Source organism: Rattus norvegicus, chromosome 18 (genome assembly GCF_021556685.1).
Source record: "Rattus norvegicus strain SHRSP/BbbUtx chromosome 18, alternate assembly SHRSP_T2T, whole genome shotgun sequence".
Classification (NCBI taxonomy): domain Eukaryota; kingdom Metazoa; phylum Chordata; class Mammalia; order Rodentia; family Muridae; genus Rattus; species Rattus norvegicus.
Window position 1 is genome coordinate 42,323,547 of NC_141551.1, and position 13,026 is coordinate 42,336,572.

At 42.3% G+C, this 13,026-nt stretch overlaps 1 long non-coding RNA gene across 1 annotated transcript; it reads left to right on the top strand.

The window, feature by feature from the left end:
* The first annotated feature begins 2,221 nt into the window (after positions 1–2,221).
* On the top strand, positions 2,222–4,204 carry LOC147999778 (uncharacterized). The gene is made up of 2 exons (XR_015642948.1): positions 2,222–2,509; positions 3,629–4,204. It is a non-coding gene; the product is annotated as an uncharacterized LOC147999778 (long non-coding RNA).
* The last annotated feature ends 8,822 nt before the right edge of the window (positions 4,205–13,026 follow it).

Sequence of the window (13,026 nt, forward strand, 5' to 3'; positions counted from 1 at the left end):
CCTAATCCTTGGTTGCTACATCCAGGGGATTTCCCTGTGCAGCTGTGTCTGCAAATGGCGTGTGGTGATCTAGGTTTTCTGTGATATGAAATCCAGGTGTGTGGTTCTGGTTTTACATGTCTTGGACTTTGCTTCATTATTTTTTTTCTTTTTACAGACCTATGTGACATCTTCGTAATGCAGATTTGGAAAAACTTGACTGTAAATGACACCTGTTTTGATGGACGACCTGGCCTTTCTGTGGAAAGGGCTGAGGAGATCAGTGGATGGACACTGAGCACAGCGTTGTTACTATGCTTGCCTCTTCACTTACTGGGCTATAATTTTGTCTCTGAGGAACATTCAAGAACTTTAAAGAATTTTCCCCCCTGGTGAGAAAAAGCAGGTGAATGTTTCCGAGGCTTGCTTTTGTAAGTTCTGGTTGGTTAAAAATTTCAGGTTTGTCATTTTTTTTAAAAAAGGAATTAATATCTTGGAAACAACTTAAGCAAGGTTCTTGTTTTCTGAACACAGATGTTTATGGTGCACATAGATTCTGTAAGACTCAGGATGCTTCCAAATGCAGACACTCAAGAATGGAATACGTAAGCAAGACTTAGGCAAGATTAGCTTTTAAAATTATTCTGTGAATCAATGTTATTTGATAAGCTGCTGAATCATTACTGGAAAAAATGTTTTGTGTTGGTTTGAACATGTGAAAATTAAATGTTATCATCTAAGCCTATATCATAATAATAATATAATAATAGCAATTACAAAACATTATTATAAACATTTTTCTTAAACTTTGTAATCTGCTAAATCTGCATGTTGGTAGAATATATATCTTTAAAAGATCAAAATTCTATTTTACAGACTTATGGACATCTGTGTGATGCAGATTTCGAAAAGAGTGAATGTTTTGTATGTGTATATGGGTATTTTGTGCACATGTATGGCTATGCACCATGTGCATGCCTGGTGTCCTTGGAGACCAGGACAGAGTATCCAGTCTCTTGGAATTAGACATACAGATGGGTATGAGCAGCCATGAGGGTCCTTGGAAATGAATTCAGGTCTTCTGGAAGAGTAATCAGTGCTGTTAACTGCTGAGCCATCCCTCCAGCCCCGGAGAATACTTTTAGAGTAAGCATTTATTACAAGAACACAGAAATTCAAAGCTCATTCTATCCAATGGTACTGTCCAGAGTATTGGTAAAGTGGAAACTATGAATGGAATCATGGGAAGAGGGAAACACCAGACCACACTCTAGCTGCTTCCCAGTCTCCATGGCCAGGTCTTCTGACCTCAGGGACATTTTTGACCTGAGGGCCGCTTCTTCATAGGATGATGGATTTATGATAATTTAACCCACTCACACAGTAAAAGTTATCTCAATGATTTCTGGCTTTCGGTGCAATGGATGACCCCATGTATATGCCTTTGCAAGAAATTTTGGATTATGAGTCGTTGATAGAGCCAATTTTTTGTTGAGTTGATATGTAAAATGTGTATGTGTGTTCTTTCAAAACTGCCAATTTTGCCTTCCAAAGAGGCTGTGCCAATTTATATACCTGCCAGGAATTTATGAGATGATCTCTTCCTTCACATATGTCAGCATAGGCATGTTCAACTCTTTGGTCTTTATTCATCTGTCAAACCAACATGACATCTCAGGCTAGTATCCGTTTGCCTTTATTTTCTCCTGAGTGGGGGGAAAAAACCACACACAAAACAAACTGTGCCCCCCCCCCCATTTTATGGTGAAAGGCTTTTAACTTTGTTTAGCTCAGATATTTATAGTTTTTGTTTTTCTATTTTTTGGCTTCTCATCTTTTTTTTATTGATTTTTAAAATTTTTATATATTTTCCTTACCTTTTATACATTGGTATTTTGACTTCATGTGTAAGTCTTGTGGGAAGGAGTCGAATCCCCTGGAACAGGAGTTATAGACAGTTGTGAGCTGCCATGTGGGTGCTTGAAATTGAACGTGGGTTAAGTGTTCTTAACCGCCCGCCGAGTCATCTCTCCAGCCCTTCTTATTGATTTTCGATTGATCTTTATTATTAATCAGTATATCTATTTGCTCATCATGTAGGTTGCAAATACTTTCCTCGTTTTCCCCTTATCTTATGGTGCAAGTCTGTAATCTGATCTGTAAACTTCCAGGCACCAACGTTTTATCAGGTGGTGGCAGTTTTTCACGCTGCTCTGAGGACAGCACGGCATAATAATGGGCAACTGGCAGTCAGGCCTCCAGGGCCCTCCTACTGACTCCTCCTGTATTTCTTTTGCCCTTAGTATGTTTTCTCAACTCTGAGATTTCTAGAAGCAACTTGATAGGACATTGTGACACCTGAGATTTCATATGCCACCATAGCGGCCAGCTCTCGGTGCGGTGTGCGGAATGCCTTGAGAAACAGACACTGAAATGGGATCCAGCCTCCTGCTTCTGGGACCCGACTGGAGCAACGGAGAGGGAGAGAGATGACGGCCCTGCCCGCGGCAGATACCAGAGGAAGCTCTGGGTATGGTGACTTTGGGCAGTTCCCTTCAGCTGGGGACAATGCTTTAGAAAGGACAAAGCTAGGAGTAGTCAGTGGCTACCATTCACAACAGCCAACAACAAAGCTTGGAGAGAACTCTGAGCCTCATTCAGTTCCTGCTCCGCCAGCTGTTTGGCTTTCCCCCTCTCAGCTTAAATCTAGCCCTGATCCTTTAGGCCTCAATGCCCTGCCAGCTTACGTTCCCTCCAGTTTAAGCTCTTTAAGCACCTTTTCAGTGGCATTGAATAAGGGCCAGTAGCAAGCCATTGGCGCAAGTGAGCTTTTTATCCTCCCTTCTCCCCACAGGCTCTTTCAGATCCTTGACACCTTTCACAGAGACGTGAAGATGCAATAAAAAGTCCCCGTGCTTGCAAATAAAGTGAAGCAGGCACAGTAATTAAAGAGGTGGATATGGCTGCACATTTAGGTGTTTTGGAAGATTTCTGCTTCTGTGTTGCAGTCGAGAAGGAAGGAGACAGGATTGCATTTAATTAGCCCGAGTCCCAGGCGACTCGGGATTTTCCATGCCTGTTAGCCACTACACACCAGCACGCTGCTGAGTTGGAAGCGCCTTTCTGGACCGTTTGATAAGCATTGTGAGTCCTCTCAGAGGACCCCTTTCACAACCCACAATAGCCCGCCTAGCAAAACATCACCACATGTTCACAGCACCACTTTCCTTTTCAAGGCTGCTGTCTTACTGGAATCAGGTTTTCCCCGGTGCTTGCTTTGGCTCCCAGCCACCAGCTGCTCCTGTGCCTGGAACAGGGCAAATGATGGAGAGTGGATGGTTGCAGCAGATGCTGCTGGTACCCTGCCCACAGCCCCTCAGCAGGCCGGGTTCTTTAGACTCTCCCGTGGCTTTGATCTGTACTCAGAGCTAATGGCCCAGGAGGCAGCCTTCTCTCAGTTTCCTTTACCTGGAGCAACACGGAGGTTTGCTGCACGCAGTTGCCCAGACGCCCTGATAGGACTGGGTCCCAGAGATTCACAGTGAAAACCTGCCTATTAACACACCACGTTCTGGCTTTCTTTTCTCATCTCACTCTCCGACTCTCCTACTGCTGTTTCCTGGGATCGCTTTTCAATTCAACACTGCAGCTCAAAAGCCTTATCTGACAGCATTAGACAAGCATGGAGATGTTGAAATTGCCAGGCAGAGGACACCACCTGGGAAATCAGGACCAAAAGTTTATGTCCTGCCTTCTCCCTCTATGCGAAGTAAAAACAAACAACAGAAGCAAAACAAGCAAATACCAACAACAATAAAATCTAGCAACATCTGTTATGTTGTCTACAGAGGACGGGTCCTAATTGTTTGAACTGGTCTGTGCAAATGGATTAGTTTTTACATGGCTGGATTTGAAGTGCTTCCAGGGAAGGATTCCAACCATCCTTACTACTGATTCTTGAAGTTTGTATAAGCTTCCTGATTCTTTACACCATACCCAGCACATTGCCTGGGAATTGTGGGAAGGAGATCTTTGACTTCCAGCTACCCAGAGGCTGGTTCAAACAAACCACATCTAAGTTTGACTGTGCCATCATTTTCCCCATGCCTGTATCAATACTCTGAGATGATACAGATTAAAGAGGGAAACAGAGCTTGAGAGCTTTACAACTCCTGCAGGAGTTGGGATGTAGCTTTCTATCTGTCGCTTTGATTGGAAATTTAAATTGTCTCCTGTTGCAGGCAATTGGTAGCCTCCTAGGGTACAGAATCTGACAGTTTATAGCTCAATCTGTGACTCGTTGACTTTAAAGGAAAAGGAGTAAAAATTAAAATGAAGGGAAACAGATAAACATCAGAGTCCTGGGTCCTGAGATGGCGCATTGTATAATGATCGCATCTGCAGAGAGAGAGGCCTGAAAACCAGCACTGGCCCCACAGGACTGTTCACCGTGCAAGGGACCTAGGCAAGGTAGGATGGAGGCTATAGGATTTTACATAAAATTTTACTGTTACGAATGTGAGGATTTTAGGCCCCCTCTCCCGGTGTTTCTGTTGCAGTAGTCCTTAATCTTCCAGGGCACATGAGTTCATAGCTGCCCCCTTGAGATTGCCACAAGGAGGATGGGCACAGAGGGAGAGCATGGGAATGTCTCTGGATTTTAGATCTTGATGACTGATCTTTGGGGTGATCCTGTATGCTTGGCATGTCAAAGTTTCAGGTTTCATGGAATTATTTAGACTCATAGAAGAAGGCAAAGAGACAGTATTCATTGTAAGATACTAGCTCGATTACATGACAAGCATGGAGCCCACACTTCTTGTCTTGCTTGTTTGTGTTCTAACTTCCTGATTCTTGACATCATACCTAGCACATTGCCTGGGAATTGTGGGAAGGAGGTCTTTGACTTCCAGCCACCCAGAGGCTGGTTCAAACAAACCACATCTAAGTTTGACATCTAAAATTGGGGAAGGAAGGGAGCTGCTAAAACATTGTGGGTAGACACTAATTTTTTCTTACTAAACGCGCCCTCCCTCAACATCGTGTATATGTATGTGTTCAATGTGCATGTGCTCAGTGTGTATGGGTAAAGGATATATGTGTGGAGGCTCATGCCTCTGGGTATATATGGAGGTCAAGAGACAGTCTGTGGCGGGTCATTCTCTCATCCCACTATATGTATCTGGAGATAGAACTTGGGTTTTGAGGCTTGGCAGTGGGTGTCTTCACTGAGCTCTTTCTCTGGCCCAGCCTTTCATTGTAAAGATGAGGAAATAAAGGGTGAAGAGATAACTTAAACCCAATGAAATTGGCGTGGCTGGACTTCATCTGCATCAGTTTGATTTGCGTTAGAACTGTGTCCATGCTTTCAAAACAGATTCCCATCTGAGGTGAGAATGGAGGATGGGGACCCCCTTACCTTTCAGACCCTGGGTACTTTGTTTGCCCCCAGCCTCTTTAGTTGCTGCCAAGGCTTTGTTAGGCCTTAAATACTATAATACTTGGCAGAAACCTTCTCTCTGGGACATTATTTTAACTGGGACCATATTCTATAGCCATTGAGCTCCAGGGTTAGAAGCTCACTCAGAAGGGTTGGAAGACTGGATGGAGTCTTGTGCTAGTTTGAGTTTCTCCATATGCCAAACCTGGATCAAGAGTATACTAGAGACCAGCTGTGATGGTGCACGCCTTTAATCCCAGTACTAGGGAGTCAGAGGCAGTAGATCTTTGTGAGTTTGAGCCCAGCCTGGTCTACATAATGAGTGCCATGCCAGCCAGGGATACAGTCAGACTCTGTATTAGAAAAGAAAGGGAACGAGAAGTGGGCGGGGTGATGGGGACACTGGCAAGAGGTCGAGGGACTAAAACTGGGAAAGGAAGGCAGCTACTAAAACTTGCTTAATCCAACCATTACCTCTGTGGGCGGCCCTAGCTAAATCGTCGTGGGGAATATCTGGTAGAGATTTGTTCTAATGAGCAGGATTATTCTGTTGAAGGTGCAAGGAAAGTCAGGCAGGTGTACACTGATCCCTTGGTCACAGTTGAAAAGGGACTGAGTATAGGGAGTTGCATCCTTTCCTCTTGTGGCCCACAGGTCGGGCAGTGAGGGAGGCTCCCATGGTTAGAGACCTGTGGTGGAGAAATGTAGATTTGGGCACCTGGAAATCACTGGAATTTAAGGTTAGGGACCAGTGAAGGAATATGTGGCTGCAGGCTCTGAGTTGTCACAGCATCGTTAGAGCCCTGGAAATCATAGGCCCTGAAGCTATAGTTCCATCGTAAATGAGCATCTGACCTGGCATCCAAAGACATTATTGTGTTTCTCTTCTTGAAGTCCAAATAGAATAAGGAAAGGTAACACTGAATTGCTGGATTTCCAGGGAAGTCTGCTTGCTATGTGTGTGCTTACTTACTTATGCAAGTGCACACATGTGAGTATTGGTGATGACGTTGGTGCAAATAATAAAAAAAATGACATCAGTTTTGTGTAGCTTAAATACTCTTCTACAGCTTCTCTTTTCTTCTTAAAAAGCTTTGATTTAAAGGCCACAAGCTCCCATTATTGCCTCTAAGTCTTTGTTTAATAGAATTGAAACTGTTTCTTGCTGTGCATGACTGTTACCAATCGTAGGTACTCAACTTTGAAAGGCTGTGTTTGTTCGAGTGACAGTACTACAGGTTCTTTGTGTTATTCTATATCACTACTCTAAATGATAGTTACAGCACTGGTTTTTATCTGCGCCTTTCAATGGGCCCTTTGTGAGATAAATGGGTAGTAAGCACTCTCTACACAAAGGACTTTGTAGCCTCTATAGACAATTGGAATGGTTTTTTTAAAGAGGTAAAATAACTAATTCATTCTTTAAACTCTTGTTTTAAGAAAGAATAGCTATGGGGCTGAATTTAAATATTACTTCGGTCTGCAAATTCTATGTACCTGTGGGTGTGTGGTCCAGAAAGTTCGTCCTAATTGCTATTAATTAGCAAACACAGGATAGTGAGGTGATTTCTAAGTAGTAGAACTGTCCTAGACATCTATGTGCATTTGGGAAAGAATGGTCTCTCTGGGGTCCATCTGTTTATTTTGTGAGCTGTGTTTGGCTGTCTGTCCTTCATTTCCTTTACTACCCATGACCCAGGACAGATTCATGACCTAGGCTAGGCTAGGCTAGTCAGATGCTCCACGCATTGAACCAGAAATGCAGAGAACACTTTAGTACTTAATGCTCTATAGCAGGGGTTCTCAACCGTCTTAATGCCTTGACCCTTCAATACAGCCCCATGTTGTGGTGACCCCCAACTATAAAATTATTTCTGTGGCTTCTTAGTAACTGTAACTTTGCTACTGTTATGAATTGTAATGTAAATGTCTGTGTTTTCTGATAGTCTTAGGTAAGTCATGTATAAAAGTTGGTTGACCTTCAATGGGAGTTAAGATCCACAGGTTGAGAACTACCGTTTAATTGGCACTATTGGGGCTGAAGTATTAGTGACTATACTGTGTTGACCATTACACAGGTCTGGTAGTGTTACCATTGGAACAATTTATTTTCCTTAGTTGCTTCTCTAAACCCATTTAAGTAATTACTTATTGAAAGACTGTTCTAATCCATCCTCTGTCATAGATGTTGGATACACAGACACAGACAATACTGACAGTCCCTGAGGTCTCGTGTAAAAATAGACAAAGTTCCTCTCCCTGCCTCTAGGATCTTGTGACATAATGCTACAGGTCCTACTAGCAAGAGGCAGGATGTAAGTTTTGAGATTTTTGAATCTGGGCTGGCTAATTGAACTGTCTATCAGAAACAGGAATCTTAGTTATGCACTATACCCCTGCTATACTTAAAACTCTGTGAACCATATTGTTAAACCTAAGCCAGGACCTGGAGAATAAGACATCACACAGAAAAGGAGATAGCAGCCACGGTGGCAGCAGCAGCAGTGGCTTGAGCAAGAGTGTTTTCTCCTGAGCTACTTTGATAAAAGCAGATGAGTGAGCTCCAGTCAAGACCAACCAAGCGTGCTCCAGACCAGAGGGACTACTGTGCAGCACCTGGCCCGAATTATCAGACTAGGATACTAGGAACTAACAAGGAATGATTTAGAATGATTTAGTATTGGGGAATTATTGAGTGACAGGGAGCAGGGTAGGGTAGTTTTACATTTCTCTTGTATGTATGCACATATTTGTATGAATGTTTGTCAAAAGTGCTGGAAAATTTTTTTCTAATTTTTTTTAAAAAGCAGGGTAGGGTATTTTTACATTTCTTTTGTATGTATGCATAGGGCTTGAGTTTGATTCTTAGCACAAAAGAAGGGGATGCTTGCATGAAGTCAGGGATGGAATTGTGAGCAAACCTGGAGAACACCCATTTCAGAAAGAGGTCCCAGCAAGGGCAAATACACTGAGTGGGGAGCACGTTTCATATATTCATGGAGAGATGAGAAAGCCAGTTGTGAACGGAGTATGAAAAGGGATAAGGAATGAAGCTAAGGAGTCAGTAGGGAGCCAGTGATCAGTGCAAAGACAGTACAATGGATCCATGATTTCAGAATGAAAGGATGTGTTGAGACACTTCAGTGCCTGAGGACCACCTGTGCTTGCTCAGGCTGAAGGGAGGAAATGAGCCAGGAAGGCAGGAGGACCAGGGCCAGCCATCTGGATATGTGTAAGGGTGAGATGTGTGTGCATGTGTGGAGGGGATGAAAATTTTGAGAAAAAAAAGTGCAAAAGATAATGGGAAAATAAGTTCTTTCTTTACCATTAGTTTTTGCTCCCCATGCACAAATCATCAAGTTGGTAGATAGTCTTCCAGGAACTAAAATCCCTTTCCAGCTGTTCTTCTTCGACATGCTTCTGCTTTCTTCCCCACTCATGTCTTCTGCAAGGAGTTGTATGTAACTGGGCCATTGCTGCTCATTTCAGTCCAGGAATAAAGTAATTAAGAAGGTAAGTCTGTTATATGAGAGAATTAACCATTTTATTCATTTTAAAGTCAAGTTGAATTTAAAAAAAAAATCTAAGTCATCAAACCCCGTACAGGATTACACTAGGTTTTTGCTGTGTTGTTTTCAGGCTGGAAATTATAAACAGGAGCAATGAACAGAATATACACAATAGGTAGTTTCTGTGTGATGTGAGTTCAGTTCTGTACGGCTAGCTTTATTTGTCAAAGAATATTAGCGTGAATCCAGAGACAATGTAGTTTTGTGACTATTTTACTCAAATCCTCATGGTGCTACTCTAGAAATATCTTGGCATTTTCTGGTGCTATGGGTCAGTCAGCTCCAAGAAGCTGATGTAAGTCAGGGGTAGGCATTAAGTAGCTTCTGGGAGGATGTGCCAAGGGTTAGATTTGTTGATGGACTTTCAAATAAAGAGGCAAGGCAGGAAAGACTCAAAATTGCCAGCAGAAATTAAATGTAAGAGTCATAGCAAAAACTGAGGCAGTAAATAGCAGGTTGAAGGGTGGTTTGAGGGGGGAAATGTGGGGACCAGTCAACAGAACCTTTTATATTCTTCCTTTAATCCCTAACGGACAAGATTTATGTAAGAAACCAAAGGGACTGGAGAGAAATCCAGGTGCCTTCCCAGGAAAGAAAGAATAAACAAACTTGGGTCTTTATCAATGGTTGAGGAGTTTTCAATGTAAAGTGTCAGTATAGAGAGAAACAAGGACTGTCAACCTCAGTCCTCAGTGGAGAGAAGATTTGGGGCAGCTTCTGAGGGGTGGGGTAGTTTTTACCTACTGGTCAACCTCAGTTCACAGTGGAGAGGTTTGGGGCAGCTTTTGCGACCTACTGGCAACCTGTATGTGCTTTCAATTTGCTAAGGCTGTGGAGACTAGGCTGTCCACAGAACTTTCTGTGATGACTGAAATATCTGTATCCATTAACACTCATCTTATGCTTACCCATGCTTAAAATATGACTAATTTAAATTTTTATTGTTTTTATTCTTTGGGTAGATGGTAGAGATTGAACCCTGGGTCTTATGCATACTCACTAAATGTTCTAACACTGAGCTACATTGTTAAAATTAAAAAAAAATAAACTTGAGAGGCTAGAAAAATGAGCACTTACTGACTACAGAGGACCTGGGTTGTGGTTCCAGCACCCATATTAGGTAGCTCACAACTGCCTGTAATTCCAGTTCTAGGTCCTCTTCTAGCCTCCAAGTACACATGAAATGTAAAACATACATGTAGATACGCAGACATATATGTTAACTAACTAAATGAATGAATGAATAAATTAATAAATTAATTAATGTAAAAAAATTGAGTAGTCGCCAGGAATGGTTGTGTATGCCTTTAATCCCAGGACTTGGGAGGCAGAGGCAAGTAGATCTCTGTGAGTTTGAAGTCAGCTTACTCTATACAATGAGCTCTAGGACAGCCACTACTATGTAGAGAGATCAAGTCTCAAATAAAGCCAAAGCAAAATGAAATTAAAAAATCTGAGAAGTTGTCCTAATTAGGGTTTCTGTTGCTGGGATGAAACACTACAACCAAAAGCAAGTTGGGGAGGAAAGGATTTATTTGGCTTACACTTTCACAACGCAGTCTGTCACTGAAGGAAGTTAGGACAAAAACTCAAGCAGGGGTTGAAACATGGATGTAAGAGTTGAGGTAGAGGCCATGGTGAGGTGCTGCTTACTGCCTTGCTTTCATGGCTTGCTCAGTCTGCTTTCTTATAGAAGCCAGAATCACCAGCCCAGGACGGGCATCATGCATAATGGGCTAGGCCCTCCCCGATTAATCTCTAATTAAAGAAAATACCTTTCAGCTGGATTTCATAGAGGCATTTTCTCCATTGAGTTTCCCTTTTTTCAGATGATTTAGCTTGGGTCAGGTTGCCATAAAGCTATTCAGCCCAGTAGACATGCACTCAGTGGCCACAAATCATATTGGCTAGGAAAATTCCAAATAATTTGCATTAATGTGAATGTTACAGGAAGTCAGGAACTTCATGAAAGCAGACCTGACCTGTTTTATTATGATCCCTAAAACAAAGAATGGTACAGGGTAAGTGCTCAGTGAATCTTTATTAAGCATTGGTGTGGTCGTTTGCATATGCTTGGCCCAGGGAGTGGCACTATTAGAAGGTGTGGTATTGTTGGAGGAAGTGTGTCACTGTGGGATGGGCTTGGAAACCCTCCTTCTAGCTGCCTCAGGATGCCTGGGCCAAGCATATGCAAACCACCACAATTGGTTATACCATAATGACTGAGAAAGACAATCATATTCAGATATCTCAAAGGGTTACCAAATTGCTACTATCTTAGTTCCCATTCTGGGGACAGTTTTCTTTTCTTTCTTTTTTTTTTTTTGTTTTGTTTTGTTTTTTTGTTTTTTTGTTTTTTGTTTTTTGTTTTTTGTTTTTGGCCAAAGATAACCTAATACTAAATTAGCTTTTCTTTGAAAGATATATGCTGAGGACAATAACAGTGAGTCTCCACTCTCAACCCTTTAAATGATTCTCTCACCTCAGGTCTTAATGGTGTGGCTTTTTTTCAATGTTTTTAACAAATTAATGCTAAAAAACTAAGTTAACATATTATAAACTATGTCACTCTTTAGAGTACCATGGGCTCTTTCTGTAAAGAGATTTATGTGTATGAGCGTTATGTGTATGTAGCACCTATAGAGGCCAGTAAAGGGTGTTGGGTTTCTAGAACTGGAGTTAGAGTTGTAAACTATCACATGTGTGCTGTGAACTGAACTTGGGTCCCCTGCAAGAATAGCCAATGCTTTTACCTGCTGAGCTATGTCCCCATCACACCTGCTCACCCAGGTTTTTAGCATGTGAATACAGGCACAGTAATTAAATTCTCATATTATCAGTGAGGGAATGATATCCAGGGTTGTTCCCTTTCTTTGTCCCGAGCTCACCTTTTAAGTAGTTGGGCTGCATGACCTAGTAACATTGATGCTGTTTTTTGCTATACTATCCTGACACAAGCACGGAAACTGCATTTTTCAAGGGACCCAAGAGAGTAAGACATAGAAAAGCAATAACGTTCACTGAAAGTTGCTCATTTTGTAAATAAGTAACTCAAAGGAAAGTGAGCCATTATTATAGCAGGCTCTGTGTTCCATGAACCCCAGTTTCATTATGGAAATCACCAAAGCACAGGACTGCCCAATAGTAGAAGTTGGTATTTATCCCACATGATGGATTGCCGAATATAGGTAATAAATCTGAGAGCTTTGTGGGGGATGATGACGGAGAAGAAAGATAAGCGTTACCACTGGGGGACAGAGAACAGGGTGGATAATTACTATGGGAAGTTTATTTATGTTACCACTTTGGGCTTTTATGGGAAATCCTAAAAGCCACATCTCTGGAGCTGAAAAGTTGGCAGGAAGACAAGAGAAAATGTCCTATTTCCATCGAAGGGGTTTAGTAACATGGTGGTCCTGGGAGTCATTTTCTTTCAGGGAATGATTGAACCTGGTGTGTTGTGATGGTGAGAGAGGCACAAACCTCTCCTACTTCTCCTTGGCCGACCTGCAACACCTGCTAGGAAGGGCAATGGCTGATTTCAGTTCCACCAGGATTTAGCAAACGTGCCAGTAAGCGATGTGAGGTCATACACTGAGCAGCGTTCCTGAAGAGCTAGCACATGAAAGAAGAGACACTCACATCTTGGGTTCAATTCTGTCTTTTGAGTGAACTAAAAAGGGAGGTCCAGGAACTGGAACGATTTGCCTAAGGATTCCCAAGTCAGTGTGGAGGGTGCAAGCCACCCTTTAGTACCTGTAATCTTTAGCCACTGTCATCTTGCTCCTAATTGCTTTACTCCTCTCCCCACGGCCATTATTTTGTTGTGCCTTTAATTTCCTCAATCCTTTTCTAGAGTCACTGTTTTCCACAGGTTTAAGTACAAAGGACAAGCCTGTCTGCCACTTATCCTTTCCTGTAACTGGTAACCCCTAAACCCCAGCAAATGCTGGTTGCTTAGAGACTCAGATGGTGTGGGAGCCTATTGAGAAATATTGATAGCGATTATAGGACATGTGCTTGCCACAGAGCTGTAGA